At 45.4% G+C, this 27,990-nt stretch overlaps 1 long non-coding RNA gene across 1 annotated transcript in view; it reads right to left on the bottom strand.

Moving 5' to 3' along the window:
* Nucleotides 1-23,985, bottom strand: part of LOC147995555 (uncharacterized) — a 66,502-nt gene extending 42,517 nt beyond the window's left edge. The window contains exon 1 of the long non-coding RNA XR_015683643.1: nt 23,877-23,985. This is a non-coding gene — a long non-coding RNA (uncharacterized LOC147995555). The remainder of the gene's footprint in view (nt 1-23,876) is intronic.
* Nucleotides 23,986-27,990: the final 4,005 nt, after the last annotated feature.

Below are 27,990 nucleotides of genomic sequence, written 5' to 3'. Positions count from 1 at the left end.
CGAATTGGGGAAGGAAGAAGAAAAGGAGAATAAATGTGTGAATTACTATGTGGCAAGAACATGAACTCGGGTCCTTACCAATCTCCATGGGTCAAGAGGTTTCATAAGACCACATGGGGTCAGGAAGTTGAGTTAGAGGAGGATGCAGAAAAAGAAGCAGCCCCGAGCAGATGTTGTAGTCACCCTCCCATCTGGCCTTGTCCCCAGGGCTCCGCAGGAAGAGGAAGGATGCTCAAGATAAGGGTTTTTTTGTTTTGTTTTGTTTTAAGTGTGTCCTTTCTGTTTCACCTCCTCAAAGTGAGGGAAGCTACCTGGATGTGGGCAGGAAGATGAGAAGCTTAGCTTAATAGCAGAGTGTGAAGCCCTGAATTCCATGCCCCCCCCCAAAATCAGGGGATAAGGTTGGAAGATAGAAAGGAAGGGAGAGAAGGAAGGGAGAGAAAAGGAGTGGGAGAGAGGAAGGGGAAAGGTTGGTGCAGAATGAAATGGGCCAGAACTAGGTAAGCCTTAGTCATCCATGGCAAAGGCTTTCAAAGCTCATAACCTCTTCCTGGAAGGAGGGCTTATCAGTAAAGATCCCCAGCGATTTTCAAGTAGACAAATTCAGATACCTTCATGGATAAGTTAAGCATGTATTCAGGCAAAACAACCAGTTTGTGATAACAGGGAGTCAGATACTGTGACTAAGTAGAGTTTGTCTATAAAAAGACACTGAGCAGGCAGCACTATGCATGCCTACTGTGTAATACCAGCTACTTTAAAGGTGGACGTTGGAGAATCACTTGCATCCAAAAGTTTGGGGACAACCTTGGCAACACAAAGAGACTTTGTCTCAAATAAAACAGAAGGCCTCCTCAGTTCTGGTCTCTGGTTGCTATGCAGAAACGTTAACCAGTGTTCCCACACCTCGAGATTTTTTCAAGACAAGGTCTAATTCTGAATGCTTATCAGAAAGTATCAGGTTGACTAACATGGGGAATTAATTCCCTTTTTAAAGGAAATGTATTCTAGGCGCCAGGCAAGGTAGTACATGCCTATAATCCCAACAACTGAGAGGCAGAAACTGAAGTTTGAGGCAGAAATGAATTCAAGGAATTAACACCCATATCAAAATATAAAACAAGGCAAATGAAAGAGCTTGTAGCATCTCCATTGGTAGGTTTTGAACAGGAAGAGCTTCCTGAGGATAGGGGGTAGAAGAGACACAAAGGATATACTGACAAGGAAACCAGAAAATGCAAAGAGGAAAAATAAAAACAACAGTGACCAAGTCTTGGGATGCAATGGGGAAATGCAGGAAAGAGGGGTGGAAAGAAAGATAAGAAAGGACCTAAGGGCCTCTCTCTGGGTCTCCTGAGCACTGTACACTGCTCACATAGAGGGTCAGGCATTCTTCTATATGTTTTATTTGTCTCTTTGGTAAAACAATGTGAGAGATAGGCAAGGAGATGGCATGTGGGCCTGAGTTCATATCCCCAGCACACACATAAAAGCAGGAAAGACAGCATGCATCTGTAACCCACTACTTGATAGAGCACAGACAGAGAGACCCTTGGGCGTCACTGGCTAGCCAGCTTAGCTGAGGCAGTCAGGTTCAATGACAGGCCTTAGTCAAAAAATAGAGAAACTTTTGAGACATACATTCTTATAGCAATCTCTGGCTTCCATATGCATAGGTGAGTACACCTGCGTGCACGCGCGCGCGCACACACATACACACACACACACACACACACACACTCACACACTCACACAGAACTTAGAAGATATATACTCTTATTTAGCCTTGGCAGAAAGATAAGGAAACAGAGACACAAGAGAGGCAAAGTAATTTGTTCTCTCAGCCACAAAATGAAGCCCTTCAACCATTTTAAAATTGGAATTGTCACATGATAAGCTTTATATAGATATGGGAGGATGCTAGGATAGCTGTGATTTATGTATCTACCATTGCTGGAAAGAACACGTGGTTGACTGTGCTAGTTGAAAAGATAGCACGACTCTGCCTCAAGAACTTTGTCCTTCTAGAACAGTAGTCATCATACTGGAGCTGGGGCTTCATCAACCTGAGAGTATGCAAGCCCACTTGCTTCTTCTAAACAGGTGGCAGATGACAGTGTGGCCAAATAGAAATGGATCACCAGCCCAGCCACTTCAGATCTCTTTGCCTATCGGGAGGAACCACGTAGTCGTGCAGGGGGCAATTTTCTCCAGATGAGGATAGAGAGTAAGCACTTGTGCTGTAGCCATTCCAGAACAAAAACTGATGCTGACATCACACATATTTCTTTTTGTGCTTCCAGAAAGATCCAGGAGCAACCCTGGATAACTGAGGACACAGTGGGAGGGAAACATGAAAGCTTCAACATCCTTAAAATCAACTTCCTGTCTATCTCTCCCAGCTGTCCTGCCTGGATTCCAAGCCAGATGCAAACCCAGAGTTCTACATGGCAGAAAACATGGATACATTTCTTTAATTCCCTGTCTCAACTGAAAGGGAAGGGGATTGGGAGCCTGCGATGGAACAAGGGTCAATGATCTGTGCCTGGAATGGTGGACTGCTGATAAGACCCAGATTCTAGCCTAGAACTAGCGGGAGCCAGACGGCCTGAGTGATCCCAACACTGACAGCCAGGCTCACTCCTCACCCAACTTGGTGCTGATCCGTCCCTGACTCCCACCACACTATCCATCATAGAAGATGTGGGATTGGTAAACAGAACTGAGGTTGCAGACCAGCCTGATGTGCCCCAAGATTCAGGGGCTACACATACTCCAGCCCTGGAACTGATATCTGTCTGTCATCTAACCTCTCTGTTTAGCTCCTAGTAAGTGTTTGTTGAATTTAGGCATTAGAGATGTGCTTAGAGGATTGGTGGTAACATGGGTCTGTACCTTAGGACCATTCTACTGTCATAGCAAGGGCAACTTTTGGCAAAACAGATCCAAAGTAATCTCCTTGCAGCCATGTGGTAAAGCAGAAGCTTAAGGCGGGGTTGTTAGCCAGAGTCTCCAGGGCTGGTTGGCCTAGGAGAGGAACAAGCAGGTTTCCTAGGGGACTTCACTCTCCTAGGTGATTTCTGCCAGGTATTGTGACAAGTCGAAGATAAACAGTTCCTGGCAGAAAAGTGTCTTGGACCTGTTCCATCCTGTTTGAGAAGAGTCAAAATTGCTGGCAGAGTGAAAATTCTAGAGTTGGGTTCCGAAGTCTTCCCCAACCTTGCCCCCACAGACTAACTACTCATCTGGAAAACAAAGACAGCCTTGGCTGTGACAGACAGTGCCATGTGCACTTAGTAAGTACAAGCTTTATACATGATGTAAGGCCACTTAGATGTGACGTCTAGGGACACTTGTGAGCAGACTGCAGACATGAATGGCACTGTGTGTGTAAACTCATGTGTGTGCAAGGGTGTGCCTTGCTTGCACGTGCAGTAAATGGGTGTACGTATTTATGTGTGAAGGGGAATGTGCTTTCTTGTATACAGTGGGGTAGGAGTGTGCCCTGGACTCAAACAGCTATGTCATAGGTTCAGAGGACTAGGTAAACATCCTGCCTAAAGGACAGGAAAGTGTGGTTAATTAGCTCTCTCTAAAGCTTTGGGTTGAGGAGGAAAGCTAAAACCATCTGCTGAGACCCCACCCAGACCTGGCTCAAGCTCTGTGCTGGGACATCAAAGTAGAAGTGTAGCCTTTCCCTGCCCCTCACTGACTTCTCACCTCCTCCCTCCCAGCTCTCTGCTCTGCCCCTGACTTCACAGGTCTGCTTTGAACTCCACAGGCACAACAGGCTTGCTTGCCTTCTCTCTCTCTCTCTCTCTCTCTCTCTCTCTCTCTCTCTCTCTCTCCCCCCCCCCAAGAGGCAGCCACAGCTGTGTGCCTAGCATCTGGTTTGTTTTCTGGGGGAGGTGGGGAGGTGAGGAGGAACAGGGAGGTAGACTGAGGTACCTGCCTTGATCCAGCATTGCACTGCTCTAGTGTTACTGCCTTCAGCCTCAGGATTGCAGTACCACCCCAGCCCTACTCCTTATCTGACCAAAACAAATGGTCATCTTTAGCCATTAAAGCCAAATCTCCCCTACTCCACCCCACCCCCTCTGACATCTCTGCATTCGTCCCTGCCCTAATTCATTCCACCATTTGGCACTATTTCCAACTTCTTGGCCCTATTTCAAATTCTCTAGGCTCCCTGAGCACCCTGGACAGAAAAGACAGAAATAACACAGCAGCCTGAGACCCAGGGATGTGAGTTCCAATCCCCTCCTGCCTATGTCCACTCACTCAGCGAGTGTTTGTCAAGCAACTAGTGCATGACAGACTGCGGGACTCTGAGCTCATAATGTGAATAAGTCAGGCTTTGTCTCTGATCCCCTGCCCTTGCTAGGGGTGAGGAAGTGACTGGTGAGCAAAGGCAGAGGACTGGGGTCCTGATAAACACCACAAAGAGAGTTAAACTGGGGTAATGGTGCAGAGAATAAATGAAAGCTGGTAATTTAAGCAAACATAGTCTGTGGAGGCCTCATGGGGGTCTCTGGCATCCTAACTGAATCTAGAATGATGAGCTTCCCTTTGTCTGAAGCTTGAATTGCTTCCCAAAGAAGCCCCCAACCACCATCATCCCCAACAAATTTCTCTATCTATCCTTGAAGACATTGGACCAGTCAGGTCTATTTTTCTATGATTCTGGGGACTGTGACACCAGCTCCAACAGAGGCTGGGCAAGTGGCTTTCTTTCCAATGAGGTCAAAAGGGAAGAGTGAACTGATCTCTGTCACCAAATGCAGGATCGGATTACAATTGTGGCACCAAGCCCTATCTGATGGATTAAAATAGGACCAGCAGGAATCTGGAAGTCTCTCCTGATCTCTCCAGCCATCCTGCTTGTGGTCTTACTCACCAACACCCACCATGGCCCACACACACAGAACCCCATCCATGGCAACTCTAACAAATCCGTGTGAATCAGATTACCACTGTGTGTATAACCTCGGAAAGGATCAGGGCCCTCCTCAGGATGGTGTGGATAAAGACTGAGCTCCTGGGATCTGGAAGAAGAAGATTCCTAAATTCATTGAGGTCTTTGGTTGCGAAGTAGAGGCCACAGGGGAAAGGGTGGTAGCAGGGGGCCAATCTTTTGGAGATGGCCTGGTCCCCATTCCCTTCACAAGATAAACCTCTAAATGCCACGCACCAGCAGCTCAAGCCCAGGGTTTTAGCAAATCCATGTGGTGACTCTGGTTCCTCCCATGCTGCTCAGCAGGCCCTTGTTGAATAAACCCTGAGAAGATAGAATCATTATTATTTAATAAATGGTGTGGGTTAGACAAACAGAATCTTCCCTGAAGAGAGCTCACCGGGGAAGAACAGGAAAGCAAGCAAAGTGGACTTTGATGGTGAAAGGTTGAGGCTACTAAGCTATTCCACACATTGGGTTTCACTGGGAAGGAAAGCAATGTACAGGGAAGGAAAGGGCTTTGCCCAGTTGTCCCTGGGCCACCCAGTCAGCCCCTCCCAGCTCCCCAAGAACTCCTACAGAGGAAGCTTTCTCCCCACAGTTCCCTGGCCTTTGTCTAGCTGTGATGAGGGACTCAGGCAAGAGGCAGAGGACAGGAAACAACAGAAGCAGGAAGGAGGTCAGGAAGAGGCGGATGAGACCCCAGCCAGCTCACACTCAGCCCTACCAACCTTCAGGACAGCAAAGCAATGCTTCCAAAAATATTTACATGAGTCTAAATTAATGAGGGACTGTATCAGCTCTGACAATGGGAGGATGTGGGGCTGGTCCTCCAGGGGAGAAGATCAACGCAATCAGGCCCCAGGCACTGTGCAAGGGGACTGGGCCTGGGGGAAGGCTAGCCTCGTAGAGCTAAAGGAGGAAATCCCAGCCCGCCAGCACTGTGACAACAGTATCTGTCCCATCTCCCTGAGGAAAAGAGAACAGGCTGCATTCTGCCAGCTACACAAAGCATCTTCACCCTGCCTTTCCCACTTCCATGGAGAGCAGATATCTTCCCTCCTCTGCTTCGTCCTGAAGGGTGCCTTAGGACCACTTGTGTACCTCAATTGCCAGATGTTCACTCTTGACCTTGACAGCCCATTCTCATTCTAGTCTGGCAGCCCTGTCCCTCCCACAGGGTCGCCATCAGTAAAGCAGAGTTCAAAGCAAAGGTTCTAGCCTATGCTGCTACCTAAGTCTTGAAAAATCTAACCATTGCAAGGCTCTATTTCCTTATCTGTAAGGTGGAAGTCATTTTAGAGACTGGGTATCTCTATAACCTGGCACCAGTGACAGGAGTCAGTGAGAATGGGAGAGTAAAGTCTTACCATGTCGAGGGCCCAGTGCACCAAGTCACAGAGACACAGAACAAAAGAGCTTAAAATGTCACAGGACTGCAGTTAGTCAAGGCTATGTTGCTAAACTCAAAATTGTCCAGGTATAGAGTCAGACAGGCGCCCATCAACGGCTGATGAATAGATAAAGAACTATGGTATATATCCACAATGAAATTGTATTCAACCATAAAGAATAAAATGATGCCCTTTAAAGCTAAGAGCGTGGGACTTGACATCATCCTGTCAAGAATAACAAGCCGGTTTCATGAGACAAACATGGTGTTTTCTCCCATATGTGAGATTTAGGCAAGGAGCAGGGCTTGGAAGAAAGAGGGGAAAAAAAACATTAGGGATGTGAAAGTGAAAAGGATGAGGAATCCAGCGGATGAGAAAAACTTAAGAGGGGTGACGGTGATCAAGGTACACTAGTACACTGTGTGCACATATAGGAATATCAGTGTGAAATCCCTTACTATACTTGCAATACTTTATAATTAATATATATGCTAATGAATATGGGTGTAAAGTTAGACCAGGCCAAACGGTTGATCATTTCATCCCAAATAAGATACTTCTACAGAGCTATCCCTGCACGGTAGCCCTCGCTGCTCAGCCATGAGCCATGGAACTGTGGCCTAGGAAACAGTGTGAGTTGTGAGTGTAAAACACACGCTAAGCATCAAGGACGCCGAGTAAGAAAAAGGATGTGGCCATGCCTCATCAGAAATGTTCACACAGGTTCCCTGTAAGAATAATAATAATCTGGATAGGCTAGAATAAATAGAACATAAAAATGAAGTTCACTTTTTTTCCCACTTTCTTCATCGACTGCTTACGCATTTAAAATCAGTTATGCAGCCTGTGTAATATTCCTATTGGACAATGCTGACATAAAGGATAAGATGTCGGCTTCAGTCTCTGGTGTTAGTTTAGAATGAGGGGGCTCATAACAGGTACAGTTTTCCAGATCAACACAATATGAAGGAGAGAATGCAGTTTGGATCTTGGAATCATGGGTAATTTGTCATGAAGTTGAATCAGGGAGAAGTGATTTCTTCCCTCTCTAACCCAGAGTGCTGCTACTTATAACCAAATCTTGCATCCTGGTACACTAAGTTTATTATCAGTCACTTTTTTTTTCAATCTAATTTGTTTTGTGCTATGTGTGAGTGTGTAAGTGCATATATGTGTGCCTGTAGCTGCATATGTGAGTTCAAGTGCACATGTGTGCAAATGTACATGAAGGTCAGGTGTCAAACCTTGAGGCTCGAGATTATTACCCATCTCGAGCATGTCTTCTTTTAACAGTATCTGTCACTAGCTTAGACCTTACTTATTCAGCTAAGCTGTCTAAGGATCCACTTGTCTCTACCTCTCCAGCAGGGGTGCAGCACCATGCCTGGAATAGTTTACATGTGCTCCTGCATCAAACTCAGGTCTTCATACTTACACAGCAAGCATGTGCCAACTGAACTAGCTCCCCACCAAGTCTGTCTTTTAAATGCTATAAAGTAAAGCTGGAGAGATGGCTAAGCTGTTAGGAGCACTGGCTGTTCTTCCAGACAACTGGGTTCAATTCTCAGCACCCATATGGTGGCTCACAAGTTTCTATAACTCTAGTCTCAAGGTCCTGACTCCCTCCTCTTGCTCACCCAGATGTGCAAGCAAAACACATACATGCATGCATTCATAAAATACAATAAAAAAATAGATATAAAACGCTATAAAGTGACATGTACTTTACAGATTGTTAAACTGAGACGCAGAGGGTTATATCACTGGTTCAGGGTCCTGTGGCTCCTGAGTAGTGGAAAGACCTTGACTTCAGGGGACTAGAAAAATGATTTGATGGCTGTGTACTTCATTTTTTTTTCTTTTCTTTTTTTCGGTGCGGGGGACTGAACCCAGGGCCTTGCGCTTCCTAGGCAAGCGCTCTACCACTGAGCTAAATCCCCAATCCGGCTGTGTACTTCTTTTGCAGAGGACATGAGTTCAGTTCCCAGTACCCATGTAGGGTGGCTCACAATATGCTAGAATTCCAGTTCCATGGGAATTTAACACCTCCTGCCTCTGTGGAGCATCTGCGTTCACATGCACAAAGCCACATGCAGACACATACAAATAAGTTTTAAAATAACTTTTCTTAAAGATAAAGATCTTGACTTTGACTCAAAAAAAAAAAAAAAAAAACTCAGTACTATGTTTCCAATGGAGTATTTTTCCAACCCAGCACACTGCTTGTGCACCTGGAAGTGAGTGGCGATGGCTTTAGTGAAGTCGGTCTACAAAGAAGTCTCAGAGATAGAGTGTGCTTTCTCCTCCACCTGTGGTGTGCAACATGAAAAGACTGAATGAAAACAAACAGCCTATAGCTCCCAGCAAAATTGTAAAAGGATATCTGGGCTGGAGAGAGGGCTCGGTGGTCAAGAACACTTGCTGTTCTTGCAAAAGATCCAGGATGGGTTCCCAGTGCCCATATCGTGCTATGTACAACTGCAATTTCAACCCCAGGGAATCTAATGCCTCTTCTGGCCTCCACACACACCTGTGTGTATGTGCTGCATATCATATGCTCAGGCACACATACGTATACATAAAACGCAAATTTAAACTTCGCAAGGCCAATCCAGTTTGTGATTACATAATAGAAACATGAAGATCAGGCCATGGGTCACCCCATTACAGTAATAGTTAATAACGGTAGTAACAATTACAGGTGTGCAGGTGTACCGATGTGCTCAGCCGTGCGGGGGCATGGGGGGGCCAGAAGATAGTGTCCCAACATCGTCCTTGGCTGCTTCTCCAACTTACTCCTTTTTTTGTTTTTTTACTTTTTACTTTTACTTTTAACTAGAATAAGAGAATTAAACATCATCTTTCATTTTTTAAGACAGCCTCCAGAATGGGAGACATTTGACAACTATACTTCAGACAGGGAGTTAATATCTAGAATTTACAAAGAAGTACAAAAATTAAGTGCCAAAAAAAAAATCAAAACTGCCAAGCACTGATAGTCTGGTGAAATGAACAGGCAGGTCCCAATGGAAGAACCAGAGCCAATAAGCATTTGTAAATACGTTCAACCGCCCTGGTAGTCAGGGAAATGCAAATTAAACCTACTTTACGGTGCCACCCCACGCCAGGCATAATGACCATTAACAAGAAAGCTAACGATAAGTGTTGCAGAGGCTGTGGAGGAGGAAGAACTTTTACTCAATAATGGTAGGAATGCAAACTGGGGTAGCCACTGTGGGTACTAGTCTGGAAGGTTCCTCAAAATGCTAGAGTTAGAACTACCATGTGACCCAAATACTCCATTCCCAGGCCTCTCCCACCACAGAGACACTTATTGTCCGTGCCTATTTACTATAGCTAGAAACTGTAATCAGCCTAGGTGCCATCCACAAATTATTGGATAATGAAAATATGGTACAGATACACAACAGGATCTTATTCAGCTGTAAAGAAAATGAAATTTGTGGGAGAATCTCTGGAGAGTATACTGGAAAGTATGGTGTTAAGTGAGATTATTCACTTTATTTTTTTAGACAGAATCTCCCACTGAACCTGGAACTTGGAAAGTCCCCTAGACCCACATGTCTCTGACCCCCATCTGCACTGGCGTGCCAGGCATGCACCCACAAACCTGGTTTTTACATGGGTGCCTAGGGGTCGGAACTCAAGTCCTTAGGCTGGTAGAGCAAGCACATTACCTATTGGGCCATCTCCCCAGCCCGCTGTTGAACAAACGTTTGTTCAATGAAAGCAGGATAATGAAGCAGTAAAAGCAGGAGACTCTGGAGAGGAAATTGACTAGTTCATACTCAGGGGTGCTGATGGAGCCACGCCTCAGTTTAAGCAGCTGCAAAATGGAACACACTGGTTGTCAGAACTATGAAATGCTAAAGTTGAGGGCTTTAAGCCTGCTGCCTGCACAGAGTGAGCGAACAGTAAAACACTTCCTGCTACAGTGATTCTCCTTAACCCTCACAGCGACCCTACGGGGGAGTCAGTAATGATTCTGAAATGATGATCTCCCCAAGTTAGAATTTCACAAACTGGGGAACAAAGATTACGAAGCATGCCTAGGTCCCTCCACTTCCAAAGACTAGAATGGGATTCAAATTGGGGACTGTTGGTCCCAAGGTTTGCAGTCATAACTGTGAAGCTCTACAGCTCACACAGCTTAAGCGACTCACAAAGCCACAATGTTTTTGAAATCCCGCTTTTCCCTTTTTAATGATAATTTCCATCCTAATTTCCTTCTGCACAAAATATTTCACCCTTGGTCAGGCATGGTGGCACATGCCTACAATCCCAGCACTCGGGAGGTAGAGGCAGCAAGATAAGAGTCCAAGTGTGAATTCCCCCTGTATATCGGAAGGCTCTGCTTGTGAGTTGCCCCTCAGTTCCCAGGCCCTTCCAAGATCACAGGTACCCAGTTACCATGTGTCTTGCCAAAAAGACATCAAACGAGTGCTACATTATGTCCATACTCCTCAGGGCTGCTGTGGTTGGTCAAATAAGGCACTGAACATGGATGGGCTCTGCTAGAACACCCTAAGAGCCTGGGGGCGCATTTTTAGTGCCTCTGACTGCTTGGTGATGCTGCCCTCTAGTGGCCATGTCCTGGTACTCAGCCTCATCCTTTCTCCAGGGCCAGTTTGCAGCACTGCCTTGTAAACCTGCTTCAGGGATTCAGACCTGTCAGGGTAAGTCCCAGAAGACCCTGCTATGACTGGCATCTTCTCTCATTGAAAGACCTCAGGTCTCTGGAACTGCTAACCCCAGACTAGTGTAGCTTTTGAACTGGGTGAGCCCTTTAAAAAGGAGATTTGCCTACAAGCAAATCAGGTTATGGTTTTGAGGGTGAACAGGTCCCAGATCCCAAGCATAGGTCCCCAATGACCCCCAAAAACAATCTCACACCCCTCCACCCCGTCCAAGGTTTTGACATACTTATTCTTTCTCGAAATGTAGTTACAGCACACTGTCGTGACACAGTATTATGTTTTGACTTTGACAGAAAAAAAGGAATAATCTTGTCATAACTATTTTTCTCTTTGGTTGATACAGGCATAAAAAAACCAGGAGGCGTTGAATTAACCTCAGCCTTATGCATGACTTCTTCCTTAAGCATGTCACTCTGCAAACATGACACGAGAGAGGAAAACCGAAATTGTCTGACTAAGGAAAATTATGGGCTAGAAAGAGACTGAGAAGTTGCTTTACTAAACTGATAATTGGTGAGAAAAAGATGATAGTGAAGTCCCAAAAGGCGAGAATCTCATCGCTGGGCACACAGCACCACCTTGTGGCCGCTTCTAAGACTAGCATCTGCCTCCGCTCTAATTCAAAGCCTGCACAATATACGCATGTATGAACGTTTTTTTTTTAATTAAATAATTTTTAAATAAAATTTTTACAAAACTTTTAAGCACTTTACCTAGGTTCCTGAGGCCTCTATCTGGACCTTTTTATATCCAGACTTAGTGCTGGAGTCTTTTGTACTGTACCTACTAATTTTAGCATTTTTAAAGGTGTGTACATGTTGAGTTGGTCAAAGTAATAAATATGCAGGGAGAAGGTGTTTATTCAAATATATCCCAGTCTTTACGCTAGAAAAAAATAAACACTATATAGGAATTTGATGGGGGCAGGGAGGAGAAAGGAGATTAAGATGGTACCATCCTATTTTGTTGACTGATCACTCTGATAAGACATGAACGTCTGCACACTCTGTGCTGATTGAGATAATCAGAGGCAGACAGAGATAACAGCAATCAAAGAGAGCTAGAGTTCCAGGCGCCTGCCAGTCACTGAGCAGTGTTGCCTGTTTCTCCTCTTTGGAGGACTCCAGTTTAAGCTCAGTGGTATCAAAACATCACCAAGCCTTCATAGGACTCAGAGCCTGGTGGAGAGAGAGATTTATTCACTTTAGATCCAATATCTCCCCCCTCTTCCCAGTCCCCTCACACACAGCTCCTCCCCATCCTCCATCCCCTCTCCTCTGGAAAGGGGAAGGCCCCCACTCTGAGTATCACCCCACCCTGGCACATCAAGTCTTGGAAGAACTACACATGCACATCCTCTCCCAAAGAGGCCAGACAAGGTAGGCCAATTAGGGTAACAAAATCCACAGACAGAAAACAGATTCAGGACAGCCCCCACTCCAGTTGTTGGGAGACCCACATGAAGACCCAGCTACGTCTACATATGTGCGGAGGGCCTATGTAGCCCATGTAGCTGTTTGGTTGGTGGTCCAGTCTCTGGGGGCCCCCAAGGGTCCAGGTTAGTTGACTCTGTCAACCTTCCTGTGGTGTTCCTATCCCATTGGAGACCCTCAATCCTTCCTCCCAACTCCCATAAGAGTCCCAGAGCTGTGGGTCTCTGCATCTGTTTCCATCAGCTGTTGGGTGGAGCCTCTCAGGGCAGTTATGATGCTGTCTGCAAGTATAACAGAGTATTGATAACAGTGTCAGGGATTGGTGCTTGCCCATGGGATGGGTCTCAATTTGGGGCAGTCATTGTTTGGCAAGTTCTTCAGTCCATCTTTGACCCTGCACATCTTATAGGCACCTTTTAGGTCAAAGTCAGTCTTATTCTTAACTTGTATCTAATCAGACTGCAAAGCAACTGATAGCCCAGGATATCAACAGCAACAATGAAAGTTGGTAAAGACTAAAATCTCAAGTGATACTATACTCTTGTTTTGTTTTGCTTTTTTCAATACAGGGTTTCTCTGTTTTGCTCTTGCTGTCCTAGAACTCTCTTTGTAGAGCAGACTGGCCTTGAGTCAGAAATCCACCTGACTCTGCCTCCTGAGTGCTGGAATTAAAGAAAATGTTTGGAGAGTCAAATAGAGCACCACTGAGGAAAGGCATCCCAGGGCGAGTGTCCGGGTGCCCACGGCTACACTTTGTGAGAAACGATTTGAAAGGCATCACAAAAGTGGTTCAAGTCACTAAGAAAATAAATACACAACAAAAACAAATATGAAGAGACTCAGTCTGCAGAATTCGTATTGCCTACAATGTCTAAAACTTCTCAGCAAATAAATCAGAATATTATGGAGAAAAAGAAAAACACAAATCCAAAGGGAGAAAATCAGCAATGGAAATTTTGTGTGAGATCGCTCAGATGTCAGGCTTGACTGTCAAAGCAGCCAATATCAGAGCTGGAGAGGTTGCTCAGTGGTTAGGAATGTGTACTGCTCTTAGGGAAGACTTCAGCTCGCAGCACCCACATCGATGGCTGACAACTGCCAGTGTAATTCCAGTTCTGGGTTTCTAGTGCCTTCTGGTCTCTGGAATATCTGCATGCATATGGTGTATATAAAAACTCATGCAGGCACAGATGCATACAATAAATAAATACATCTTATTTTAAAAATATATATATATGATACCACCCATGCACAGGATACCAGGACTCACTTGTTAAAATAAAAAACTCAATCTCATCAAAACAAGAGTACCAAGGGGCAAAGAGATTGTTTAGTAAAATACTGACCACACAAACATGATGACCTGAGTTCAGTTCCCCAACATCCACATAAAAATGTGGACATAAACCCATTCACAGCCTGCTCCACATGTGGCCCATACATATACAGTCACCAAACTAGATAAGATGGATAAAGCAAAGAAGTGCAGGCTGACAGGAACCGGATGTAGATCTCTCCTGAGAGACACAGCCAGAATACAGCAAATACATAGGTGAATGCCATCATTAAATCACTGAACTGAGAACAGGACCCCTGTTGAAGGAATCAGAGAAAGGACTGGAAGAGCTTGAAGGGGCTCGAGACCCCATATGTACAACAATGCCAACCAACCAGAGCTTCCAGGGACTAAGCCACTACCTAAAGACTATACATGGACTGACCCTGGACTCTGACCTCATAGGTAGCAATGAATATCCTAGTAAGAGCACCAGTGGACGGGGAAGCCCTTGGTCCTGCCAAGGCTGGACCCCCAGTGAACGTGATTGTTGGGGGGAGGTCGGTAATGGGAGGAGGATGGGGAGGGGAACACCCACATAGAAGAGGAGGGGGAGGGGGAGGGGTTAGGGGGTGTTGGCCTGGAAACCGGGAAAGGGAATAACAATTGAAATGTAAATAAGAAATACCCAAGTTAATAAAGATGGAGGGAAAAAAATGAGCTGTCATTGATTGAAGACATGACTCAAGTTGAGAGCACTAGCTTACTTTTTCTCTTTCAGAGGACCAGGGTTTTGATTCCTAGCATCTACAAGGTGACTCACAATTTACCGTCTGTAACGAGACTCTTTGGCTCTGATCCAATGACCTCCTTTGGCCTCCACAGTTATTCAGACATACATGTAGACAAAGCACTCATATACAAATTTTCATGAAGAAAATAAATATGTCACAAAAAATAATTTTCAAAAAATAAAGGTTTACTGTGATAAAAAAAATAAAGTTCAACACTGTATCTAAAAAAAAAAAAAAATGTGGACATAAGTCTACTGGCCGCTCTCCACAAACTGGCAAGGTCCTATTGCTGAAGATAACACCTATATATCTCATTTGAACGTGAGAAACCAAGCTGGTGCCCAACTAGAGCCTTCCCCTCCAGTGACCAGTGTTCACCGTCCTGGGAGATACTCTGCACACTACCAAATGAGAAAGTCACTACAAGCCAGCTTCAGTCTACAAAGGTGACCTGCCTGTTTAATATATTGATGGCACAAACAAACATTGTGGGAGGAACCACACACTTGCTGATTAGATTTAAGGCCCGTTCCATTATATGGAACACATTCCTGACGCTACGTAGGTGGCCAAGAACCTGAGGTTAGAGAGGCCATGGGTCCAGGGTAAAACCAAATACCTTTGTTCTGCTGCTAAAGGAACATAACACTAAAATTATTCCAAATGACGTTCTGCCTTACTCATAGATCAGTGTCTCTCTCAGCCTTCCTCAGCGAAGCTTTCTCCTGCAGTAGATGGGAACTAACACAAAGACCCACAGCTGGACAATGTACAGAGAATGATAAAGCTTGGATCGTTCAGTCATAAATGGAATGTCTTCCTCAAACCCTCAAGACTCAACTCTGCAAAAGAGGAGGTGGGAAAACTTTAAGAACCAGAGGGGATGGATAACACCAAGGAAATAGTGGCTTCCAGACATATATGAACTCACAGAGACTGTAACTGCTTGACTAGGACCTGCACAGATCCAAACCAGATCCAGTCCAGCACTGAGAAGGGAAGTGGATACAATATTTCATCCCAACTAAGAAACTGTCTTCAATAAACAACCACTGCCAAAGGAAAACTTAGTTTTCCCCAATAGAATCTCACTGGTTATATAAGTCACACCTAAGGATAGGTCCCACACTCAGCCATAAATGGTCAAATGGTCAACACAAAATTAACTCAATAGGTTTGGGAAGGGTTTGCTTGTTTGTTTGTTTGATTGTCTGTTTTGTTTTGTTTTAACCATACTGGCCTTTTGCTTGTATATTATGTTTCCCCATTTTGTTTGTATTGGCCACGAGTGCATGTGCGTGTGCGTGTGCGTGTGCGTGTGCGTGTGTGTGTGTGTGTGTGTGTGTGTGTGTATTCTTAAGAGAATGAGAAAAAGAAAGAGAAAGAAGGTATAAAATTGGAAAGGAGGGGAGGTGGCAAGGATCTATAAAGAGATGAGGGAGATTATATTCTATATAAGATATATTGTATGAAAATTGTTTCATTTTCAATTTTAAAAATTAAATTTAAAAAAACATGTAATGGCTTGCTGGGCATGGTGGCATACACGATTAGTCCCAGCACTTGGGAAACAGAGGCAGGCAGATCTTTATGAGGCCAGTCTTGCCTACATAGTGAATTTTAAGCTAGCCAAGGCTACGTAGTAAGACCCTATCATACACACGCATTTAAAAATTTTTTTTTCTTAGCTTTTGGAAGGTGACTGAAGTCCTGAAGCCCCTTGTAGCCAGGAGTAGGTAATACCTTTAATCCAGAACTCTGGAGGCAGAAGCAGGCAGACGCCATGGCGGCTACCCTGATTCATTCATTTTTTTTTCATCTTATAGCTGTTGATGTCTGCTGTCACAGATACTGCACTGAGTAGACAAAAACCTGATTTCCGGGGTTGGGGATTTAGCTCAGCGGTAGAGCGCTTGCCTAGCAAGCGCAAGGCCCTGGGTTCGATCCCCAGCTCCGAAAAAAAGAAAAGAAAAAAAAAAACAAAAAAAAAAAAAAACAAAAAAAAAAAAAAACCCTGATTTCCCCACCCTGTTCTGTTTCAGAGTCCTCCTGTACCTAGGTAGCGCTGTTTCTCTCTGTACTGTTCTGCCCTCTTATCTGCCTACCCTAGGTCATCCCTCACTCCATTTACTGTCAGCAGAGCACTCTCTCCCTCCCTCCAGTCCTACAATCATTTTCCTTTTGTCTAGACAGATGCTGCAAAAGTCTGATGGCAAATGGGGTCTAGGTGAAAATGTAAAATAAATTCCCCAGTTTGAGCACTTATGTACTCCTAAACATTTTATAGCTTCTTAAAGGTTCCCAAATGACAGGCATTTGTATGTCCATGTGTGCATGCATCTGTGTGTATGTGTATGTCTACATACATATGTATATATGTCTATACATATGCCTTGATGCATACATATGTGTTTATACATACATATATACATACATATATATAGTCTTTTTTCTATAAATCACTTGTCAATGAGTGACATCCTGCTTGGTAGCCTCTCTGCTATATTAAAATACATTTTGTCATTGAATGAGCCCCCATAGGAGCAGCATATCACTTGATGCAGATAAATTAGTTAATAAAGTGAAATCCAATGTCCCTCATTTCTCCAACTTTAATGTGGGAGAATAGCAGTTTCTGGTCATTCTGTCTCACAGTTTCACTGTCCTGTGCAAATTAATCAGTAGCTTTGGAGGACTCTCCCTTGCTTGGATTTCTCAGGGAGAATATGCATGATCTGTCCTTGAGGGAACCTAATCCCCTCCTCTCCTTTCACTCTCCAGGCATCCTCTAAATACTGCATCTCTCAGAGGAAGTCTTGGTGGCTCTGAAGGACACAGCTATTTCTAGGTCATCAGCTCCTTTGACCTCCTGACTGAGTTCTTCTCTCACATTCTTCACTATTAAGGTGAAGACCTGGCAAAAGGGAAAAGGGAAACAGGAGAATGAAGAGAACCGGGCTGTGTTCTAGGCCCATGACCCAAGTGCTGCTTATCCAGGGACAAAGGCTCTTTGCCTAGCATGACCAGGCTCTAAGCTCAGTCCCCACCACCATAATTAATTAATTAATATTTAAATGCCACATCAACTGTAACTACCTTCTCCAGACCTAAAGATCACCCCTACCAAGAATCAGTCAAGAAAGGAAGAGGGGCTTATGTTGCACTATCCTTTAACTCTGACTATTGGCTATCATTAAATTCTTGGAGAAGGGGGATCACTTTCTTCAGCTGTGTACTTTCTGTGAGACCAATAAGCTTAAATGCATAGCTCCAAACCTATAGTCATACAGATGGCCCTGATTAATCTTGGCGAGACACAGGACAAAATGAATAGTTATGAACATAAGAGAGCTTTGTGCGGAATGTGGATCGGGAGGGGGGGTAGGGAAGTGAGCATGAAAGTCACCAGTAAGTAAATCATATGTGTGTGAAATTGTAAATGATGATGATGATGGTGGTGGTGATTTGTTATATTAATAAAATACTCTCCAGGGCACCTTTAAAAGTAAAAATTCTCCATTTTCCATGGAGGGATAGCTAAGCTGTTATGAGCACTAGCTGCTCTTGCAGAGACCTGGATTAAGTCCCCCAGTCCTACATGACAGCTAACAACTGTCTGTAACTCTAAGGTCTTCAGTGCCCTCTTCCGGCTGCCTCAGGCACCAGGCATGATGCACAAACATACATTACCACAAAACACCCAGGCACATAAAATAGATTTTTGAAATTAAAGTGAGTGCCCTCCATTTTCCAAACAAAGAGGTTGACTTGCAGATATAAAAGACTGGGGGGCTGGGAATTTATCTCAGTGGTAGAGCGCTTACCTAGGAAGCGCAAGGCCCTGGGTTCGGGAAAAAAAGAACCAAAAAAAAAAAAAAAAAAGACTGGGCTATAGTCATTCGTCTGCTAGAGCCAGTGTCTCCTTGCCTGTGGTCTCCATGGGACTCACTGATTGCTACTCTCTGAGAATATTTGATAGTAATTCAGAACCTCGGTCAAACCCCGCCCCCTTCCCCACACACTCTCCTTTTTGAGAGGTGTGATCTCTGTCCTTGAAGAAATGCAGGCTGAGCCCCAAACACTCTGCCTTGCCTCCTCCATCACGTGGAATGAGAACGGCAGGAGGGATAGATGCTTCAGTAGGGCACACCGGAGCCATCCGCACAGGCTGGCAGCCTCGCTGGCACGGCTGAGCTGGCAAAGGGATGCTCATGCAGAGCGATTGAATAATCGTCAGTGCTGAGGCCTGGGCTTTAACCACTATCATTTTAAAGATGATTATGTGCAGTTATTTCAGCTAATTAAACCTTGAGCACCAGCCAGCCTGGCTTCCAGCTCAGAGACGATGCAGGCAATTAGTCCAGCCCCTGCCTCAGCTTCTCTCTGCCTATCTGGGAAAGCAGAAGTGGGGGTTAAATGGGGAGCTTTTCAGGCCAAGAGGATGGGGAGGGGAGAGTAGCAGGGGATGCTTGACCTCCGGTCAGGAAAGTAAGGGGTCCACCTCCTGCCACAGGAAAACCCGCTCTTTGCCACATCTCAGGGAAGTGCAGCTATGGTCTTGGTCAGCTCATCCGGGAAGGGCCAAGACTGGAGACAAAACTGTGAAACATGGAGTCAACACCCAAGCATCGAGTCAGGGTTCCAGCTTTGTGTCTGGAAGCTGCAGCGCTTTGAAGAGTACCTCGTCTCCATCTTTGGTGCTGTCTAAAACTCAGCTTTAATGAGGCAGCAACAAAACCCAGTACTATTTCCATCCAACATGGCAGATACATAGAGACATTTTAACTTTAATTAACTCAATGCTGAGAATGTTGCTTCATGGTACATCATACGCTTTAGCACGCTCAAGGCCCGGGGATAAACTCCCAACACCAAAACAAAAGCTAAAATCTAGATCAATTAATGTTAAACCAGAGTTGCTGGGAAGAAGTCTCTGTCAGCAAATGTCTTACCACAGAAGCGTGAGGAGCTGAGTTTGGAACAGCAGCCCTCATGAAAAGCCAGGTGTGGTGGTGTATTCCTGTATCTCGGTGCTGGGGAAGCAAAGAGAGTGAGGTCTCTAACCAGCAGGAGGGCTCCTCTTTATGACTCAAAAGATAAAATGGAGACATGAAGAGAGATACTTCCTAACAAACCTCTGGCTTCTACTCGCATGTGCACACACATAGGAACCCTGTATACACACACACACACACACACACACACACACACAAATGAGTGATGCTCTAAAAGGGAAACAATCCCAGCCCTGCAGAATTTGCTCCACGAAATGCAATTTTCATCTCAAGACAACCCAATGAGACAAGTGTACTTAGTTTCACTTTGGCTTCTCATTTGTTTCCATGTGTGTGAGTATTTTGTCTGCCTGTGTGAGTGGGCGATTGTGATGGCAGTGGTGGTGGTAGAGGTGGTGGTGATTTGAATAGGAATGGCCCCCATAGACTCATGCATTTGAATGCTTGCCCCATAAGGAGTGACACTATTACAAGATGTAGCCTTGTGGAAGGAAGTGCGTCACTCTTCAGGAAGGCTTTTAAGCCTCATTTGGTCAAGCTAGGCCTAGGGGCAGCAGTTGTTTCTGCTGCCTGCGAATCAAGATGTAGAACTCTCAGCTCCTTCAGCACTATGTCTGCCAACACACCGCGATGATGATAATGGAGTAAACCTCTGAAACTGTAGGCTAATCCCAGTTAAATGTTTTCCTTTATAAAAGGTGCCATGGTCATGGTGTCTCTTCACAGCTAGAACACCAACTAAGAATGCGTGCGTGCGTGCGTGCGTGCGTGCGTGCGTGCGTGCGTGTGTCACATGTGTGCCTTGGAGGTCAGAAGTGGGTATCCCTTGGAACTAGAGTTGCAGGTGGTTGTAAGCCTCCACATTGGTGTTAGGAGCAAAGCCCAGGTCCTTTACTAGAGCTGCTCTTACCATGAAGCCCTCTCTCCAGCTTCGCTATTCCTATTTTTGTGATGATAAAGGTAGAGCACCCGCACCACTCACCTGCATACCAGTATGTGACAAAACCAGGAGGACCAGAGTCCCTGTGTTCCCAGGCCCCGCCCTTCCTCTCTCCCTCCATCCCTCCATCATCTGTGTTCCCAGGACCTCTTTCTACCTACATCATCTGTGCCCAAGGAGAGCTGGAGGTTATTAATCATAGTTTATAGTTTACTGACTGTACTGTCCCCATAAGTCTGCCAAGAGAGAGTCATAATCCTGTTTTATGGATGAGGAAAATGACACTCGGAGTGATTTTAAAAGCATCCAGAGTGAAGTGAGTGAGCTCTGACATTAAGGACCACGAGTGCTGCTCAGTTAAACAACAGGGCAACTCATTCTATGAGTTCGATGGTGATATAAAATTAATAACATCTTTTTCCACATAGAAATAATTCTCAATCTGTCTCTCTGTCTCTCTGTCTCTGTCTCTGTCTCTCTCTCTCTCTCTCTCTCTCTCTCACACACACACACACACACACACACACACACACACACTCATTCACACTGAACCTATGAAATGTGAAGTGAAGCCATTTACCAAATGTCACGGTGTAGCACAAATCTTGGTCTTGGATCCGCCCTCTTTGAGGAAGCCTAAGGCAGTTAGAAAGAATGGGCAGATGGAAGATCATCAAGGTGCCAAATGCATCACTCAAGCTTTCCTGGACCTTCCACCTCGTTTCCACAGAATTTAGAACAATTACTGACAGCCCAGTATGGCTTTTAGCCATTCCGTTTGAAGTTAACTAGTTTTTCATCAATAGCAGAAATAGTAAATATTGCTATGAGGAAGAGAAGCTATGAAAGTAATGGTGGTTTAAGATGTGTGTGTGTGTGTGTGTGTGTGTGTGTGTGTGTGTGTGTGTGTGTGTGTGTTGCTTGTTCGTGTCTGTGTGGGTGGTACCCACAGAGGCCAGAAGAGAGTGTTGGGCACTCTTAGAGCTGGACTCAGCCCACAATAGCCGTGTCTTTGCGTTGGGATTTGGAAGGACCTGTGAATGAACAATAGGATAGAAACAGAAAGCAGAGTGTGTAAAGAGTCTCCCAGCGTGGGTACTTGCATCTAAATTCTGTTCCCATGATGGAGCAGTAAGCATTCTTGACCACTGAGCCATCCATCTTTCCAGCCGCAGGTTTTAAGAACACAGACTATATTTTCATTAGGCTAAGGACGGGACAGGAACCAGCAAGAGAATGTCTCCATTCCTGACTGGAACAACCAGAACTCTGAGCTGGCTGTGGCTGGCCTCTGCAGACAAACCCCAGCCCAGTGCACATGTTCCTTCTTAACTCCCCTCTTTACTCACTGCTTCCTGTTATCCTATTGCTCATTCACGAATCCTTCCAAATGCCAACTCAAAAGACACAACCATTGTGGTTTGATTACGAAAGGTGGCCCACAGGCTCATGTGTTTTATTTCTGGTCTTCAGCTGATAACACTATTTTTTGAGAGGTTGTGGACCTTTAGGAAGCAGAGTCGATTACCAGAAGTAGTAAATTACTGGCAGTGAGTCTCAATGAGTTCTCTCTCTCTCTCTCTCTCTCTCTCTCTCTCTCTCTCTCTCTCTCTCTCTCTTTCTCTCTCTCTCTCTCTCTCTCTCTCTCCCCCCCGCCATGATTTGAATACACACTCACACACTCCAACTCCCATGACATTCTACATTCTATCCATGATACCAAGTGACCATGAACACCCTCAGAATTTGTGAAAGGAAAAAAAAAAACTTCCTCCATTAAATCATTTATGTCAGGTATTTTGGTCACAATGGCACAAAAGTAATCAATACAAAACCCAAAAGTAAGTAAGAAGGCAGCGGCCTTCAAGGCCTACAGGGTTGTTCCTACCTGTCTCAGCCGCTGCACACTCCTTCCTCTGTGCTTTAGAGACATGGGTCTCCTCTGCTCTTCTCACACCCGTGGTCCCCAACCACAGAACTTTCGCAGCTGACAACCCCTCAACCACACATGCTTCCCATCATTCTACCTGCCCCACTTTATCCTGCTGCTCTTTCCCACATCAGCTGAAGCAGTTCAACCTCACAAAGGTCTCCCTAGACCCCCAAAGCCAAGTATGGTTACTCCATCATTTAATCTGTATTGTTGGGTGTCTGTCTTGTTTCCCACAGGTCATCCTGAGAAGGCTGATGCCCCTGAAACCACTAGACTATCAGCTCCTGGAAATCAAGGACCACACTGTGGTAACTACTGCATCCTCAGTGCCTAGTGCATTATAGGGCATGTGCTCAAGTGTCAAGAATACCCAGTGAATGAATGAATATTACTTCCTCAAAATATCTTTAATTGACTGTCCTTTCTTTACCTCTAAAGTTCAGGCTGGCTTTTTTTTCTTCCTTCCTTCTTTCCTTCCTTCCTTCCTTCCTTCCTTCTTTGGTTGGTTTGGCTTTGGCTTTGGCTTTGGTTTTGGTTTTGGTTTTGGTTTTGGTTTGGTTTTGGTTTTCGTTTTTGTTTTGGTTCTGTGTTATAATCCTGGCTGTCCTGGAACTCACTCTATAGACCAGGCTGGCCTTAAACTGGGATTGAACTGGCCTGCCTCTGGGATTAAAGGTGTACACCACCACCACCACACCAGACTTTTTAAATTATTCTTCAAGACATTTGGCTTTCATTTTCTCACTGCATGTTTTTACTTTTTTAGATTTACTTATTTTATGTGTATGAATGTTTTGCCTGAATGTGCATATGTGCATTGCATGAGTGCCTGATGCCCTTGGAGGTCAAAAGAGGGTACCAGATGTTCTGGATAGAATTACAAGTAGTTGTAACACACCATGTTCTGAGCACCAAACCCTAGTCTTCTGCAAGAGTATCAAGTGTATTTAATGGCTAAGCCACCCCTCCAGCCCCCATCATTCATTTCTTCCTAGGTTGTTTGTTATTAGTGTGCTGTACGAGCATGTAAGCATGTACTTGCCAGAGCATGCATGTGGAGGTGAGAGGCCAGCTCTCCGAAGTCAGTTACCTCTTTCTAGCTTGTGGAAACAAAGTCTATCTAGCTGTTTCTGCTCTCTGAATACTCCAGGTTAGCTAGTCAACTTTCAAGCATCCGGAGGATTCTCCTGCCTCCATCTCACTACAGAAGTGATGTAAGGAGGGACTGTCCCTCCTTCCCTCTATAACCTGATAGCAGGGAATATGCACATGGTGTGGTAATGCTACACTTTGCACTAACCAACCCTTAAGTGCTACCTTCCGATAGCACAGACTGCTGTGAGTCAAGTGACACGACTCCATCCTACAGGAAGTTCCAACAGAGGCTCAGAGAAATGGAAGAGAAGTTCTGGGCCCTACCTCAGCTTATGACACACATGTCATAGTTGCTCATGCCTCACTGTCCCAACCAATGCATTGAGCATTTGATGAATATGTCTCCTCTTTGTCCCAGTCAGCCACCCTGCACCTGTTAAGATCAAGAAAAGGTAAGGCCTGTCAGTCCACAGGTACCACAGAGGAGAAGCAAAGGCCAAGACTCAAACTGTTAGTTGAGGGGTTGGGGATTTAGCTCAGTGGTAGAGCGCTTGCCTAGGAAGCGCAAGGCCCTGGGTTCGGTCCCCAGCTCCGAAAAAAAGAACCAAAAAAAAAAAAAAAAACAAAAAAAAAAAAACTGTTAGTTGAGGAGTTAGGAAGAACTGACAAGAGTCTAGGATCAAAAGCTCCAGAACTGCTGGATGGCAGTGACCCGGACCTTTAATCCCAGTACTCAGGAGGCAGAGACAGACAGAAGTCTGTAAGTTCCAGGACAACCAGGACTACACAGATAAACCCTGTCTCAAAAAACAAACAAACAAACGACGACAAAGCTCCAGAGCCTGCAGTGTTGCCACAAAAGTTTGAGGACCTGAGTTCAGATCCCCAGAACCCACATAAAAAACCCAGGCATTGTCAGCATTCACCTGTAACCCCAGCATGTAGAGGAGTGGGTGGAGAAACAGGAAGATTGCAGGGGACGGCTAGCCAGCTGCCCAGGTGGAAGAAGTGAGCTCCAGGTTCAGTAAGAGACCCTATCTCAGAAAAATGTGGTAGAGAAGCAACTGAGAAAGACGCCTGATTCAACCTCCACAAGCACCAGCACATCCAGGAATTCACGTCCACACACATATACATATATAACCACATACACATATACAATGAAATAAATAGATAAAAGAGATCCATGCTTCAAAGTTATCTCTAAACCCAGTGCTTCAGCAGCACCACGTCTTTGTTGTTTTGAGGATTGCTCAGAAAACGGGGCCAGCACTGAGCTCATTGGCTAAGACTTAGACCGCCTATCATCTAGATTTGGGGCTGTTAATGACAGGATGTGCCCTGAGTTAAGTGAACAATGTAATAAGAATAACAACCTCTGACTTTTCAAAGCGCTCGAGTTGACAAATCATACTCCCAGCCACAATCTCCACTGAACTCACAATAACCCTGTGACTTAGGCATGTTACCTCCTCTGTATGGGACAGAAACCCCGAGAAGGATGATGTAATCAACTAGAGTCACACAAAACCTGTGCGGGCTGGACGCTTCCCAGTGGTGGCCGTTTGTTTATTTGTTTAAGTTTTGATCTTGAGTGTGTAAGCATTTGCTCTCGTGCATGTGACTACAGGTGTCCACATGCCATCGCACGTGTGGAAGTCAGAAGACAACCTCAGGCATCAGTTCCTACCTTGCCTTCTACCTTGTTTAAGGAAGGGCCTCTTGTCGTTTTTCCACTGCCCTTCTTAGGCCAGCTGGCCCATGGGCTTCAGAAATCTTCCTGTCTCCGCTACCCATCACCCAATATGAATGCTGGAACTACAGACACAGCCCCCTGGGCCTGGCTTCTATGTAGATTCTCCTGCAATAATCCCTTCACCCACTGAGCCGTCTCCCCAGCCCTCGGTGCCAGTTTCTAACCCATGCTCAGGGCTCTTTCTTCTGCAGGTAGCTCCCTCCCATGCAAATTTTGATGGAAATTCAGTGTGGAATGAGCATGTGCAGGCTTTGGACTCCAGCACTTGGGTGTTCTGTGCATCAAAAAGGAGTTTAAGAGCGCAGACATTCCAGTCACACAGCTCTGCCACCTGCATGCTGGGTGGGAGCTGTCACGTTGTTTACTCATTCAGACTCACTTTCCGTTTTGGAGGCCTAAGGAATCACCAACCCTTAAAGTTATGGCTGGGATTTCAATGGATAAAGAATACAAAATGCTTAGCGACTATGCCTGGCTCAACATTAGAGGTTAATAAACACTGAATGATGTTGCTAAGATCCGAGTTGGAGACAGAAAGAAGCCACTGTCCCTTCCTTCCTCCCTAGGGTGTGATCTTACCTCACAGGGTTTCACTCTGGCCTTAGTCAGAGAACAGCCTGGCCACTTCACACACTTCACTGCCTGTGGGAAGGCAATGTCCCTTCCTTTGCCTGAGACTCAGTACTGACCACACTGCCCAGCCCTCAGGCCTCATTCTCAGTTTCCTGGCAGCCAGGTGCCCTGTCACGCCACACAGGGGCGGCCCTCAGAGGTGTCTCTTTAAGGATAATTTTCAGAGGAAACAGGAAGCAGGGAAAGGATGGGAGGGGAGGGGAAAAGGGAGGGAAGGGGAGAAATAGAAAAGATAGCCAACTCTCAGAGGTAGGTGAGGCTGGAGAGGGTGGGAAGACTCCTATAGGTGATCCTGACAACCCCTGTACTCTACACCCCGAGATGGCTTTTCTCACATAGGGAAAGCTAAGGAGAAGAGAGCTTCAGAGGGAACCGGAGGGCCTGACCCACTCTCACCGGGAGTGCACGTGAGCGGTCACCTCCTAAGAGTGTGGGCTGTGCCCATGGACCAGCTAATGTTTATTTTCTGCCAGCTCTCCAGCCAGTAAACACAGGAACCAGGAAGTTTGGAAATGGCCTGTTCTAAACAGCCTTAAATGTAAACCAACTGAGGGACTTGTCGGGGAGGATACAAAGAACTTACAGCACACAATAAGAGGAAAAAGACAGCAAAGAATAGGATCATTGTTTCTCCAGAGGTGTATCGGGAAGCTGAGAGATGGCACTTGCTACTCTCAGCAGGTGCAGTCTTGCACACTTTTAATCTCAGAACTCCCTCCAGAGATCGGCAAGAGAATCTCGGTAAACTCAGGGCCCGACTGGTCTGTAGAGTGAGTTCCAGCTGCCAAAACTACATAACACACGGCGGCACTTTGAATGGGATTGGCCCTCATGGGCTCATATGTTTGAATACTTGGTAAAGTTGGTGTAAGTGTTAGGGAAGAATTAGGAAGTGTTAGAGGACGGGTTTCACTGGGAGTGGGCTTTGAGATTTCAAAAGCCCAAGCCATTCCCAGTTAGCTTCCTAACTCATACTTCAGTGGGTCTGGACATGAACCCTGAGCCCCTGCTCCATTACCTACACCTGCCTGCTCACTGCCATGGAGTAGAGGACCTGAGTTCAAGTCCCAGCAACCAACTGGCAGCTAACAACTGTAATTCCAGGGAAAATCCAATGCCTTTTTCTAGCCTTCAGGGGCACTGCATGAGCATGTACATCTACCTACATGTAGGCAAAACACCTATAGACATGAAAATAAATGCATCTTTTAAAATGTTTTTAAAGAAGGCATACAGAAGGGCAGCATAAAATTAGAAGGTGGTCTGCATCTTTAGCCACTGGGGAAACCCATGAGACTATAGACATGCCAGAGGTAAGGACTCTGACACTATAATGCTGGCAGAGAGGAAGTAATGTGACTGCTGGAAAATAACCTCCCAGTCCCTCAAGGGACTAAGCAAAGGCTTATATGGCCTGCTAATTCTACTCCCAGGTACAGTACCTAAAAGACATCTATGCCCACACAAGGATACACACAAAGGGTTAAAAGAGGCATTATTCTTTTTTGTTTGGTTGATTGATTGGTTGGTTTTTTGAGACAGGGTCTCTACGTAGTCTTGGCTGTCCTGGAACTCACTATGTATATTGGTCTGACCTGGAGCTCACAGAGACCCACCAGCCTCTGCCTCGTAAATGCCAGGATTAAAAGTATGCACTTCTGGGCTGGAGAGATGGCTCAGTGGTTAAGAGCACTGACTGCTCTTCCAGAGGTCCTGAGTTCAAGTCCCAGCAACCACATGGTGGCTCACAACCGTCTGTAAAGTGATCCGATGCCCTCTGCTGGTGTGTCTGAAAACAGCTACAGTGTACTCATATACATTAAATAAATAAATCTTTTTTAAAAAAAAAAAAAGTATGTACTTCCTATAGGGACGCACTGTTCTTAACAGCCCAAAGGTGAAATCAGCTCAAAGCCCTACTGAAGAGAACATAGTGTAGCCCCAGCATGGACTGTTGTTGGCATATACAGGCATAAGGCCACCAGAGTGGCAGCACATGCTACGCCGGAGTCAGAGGCAGAAGATTGAATGTAATGGTTCAGGGTGTCG

This window comes from Rattus norvegicus, chromosome 3, assembly GCF_021556685.1.
Source record: "Rattus norvegicus strain SHRSP/BbbUtx chromosome 3, alternate assembly SHRSP_T2T, whole genome shotgun sequence".
Taxonomy (NCBI): Eukaryota; Metazoa; Chordata; class Mammalia; order Rodentia; family Muridae; genus Rattus; species Rattus norvegicus.
This window is presented reverse-complemented; position numbering and strand designations above follow the sequence as displayed.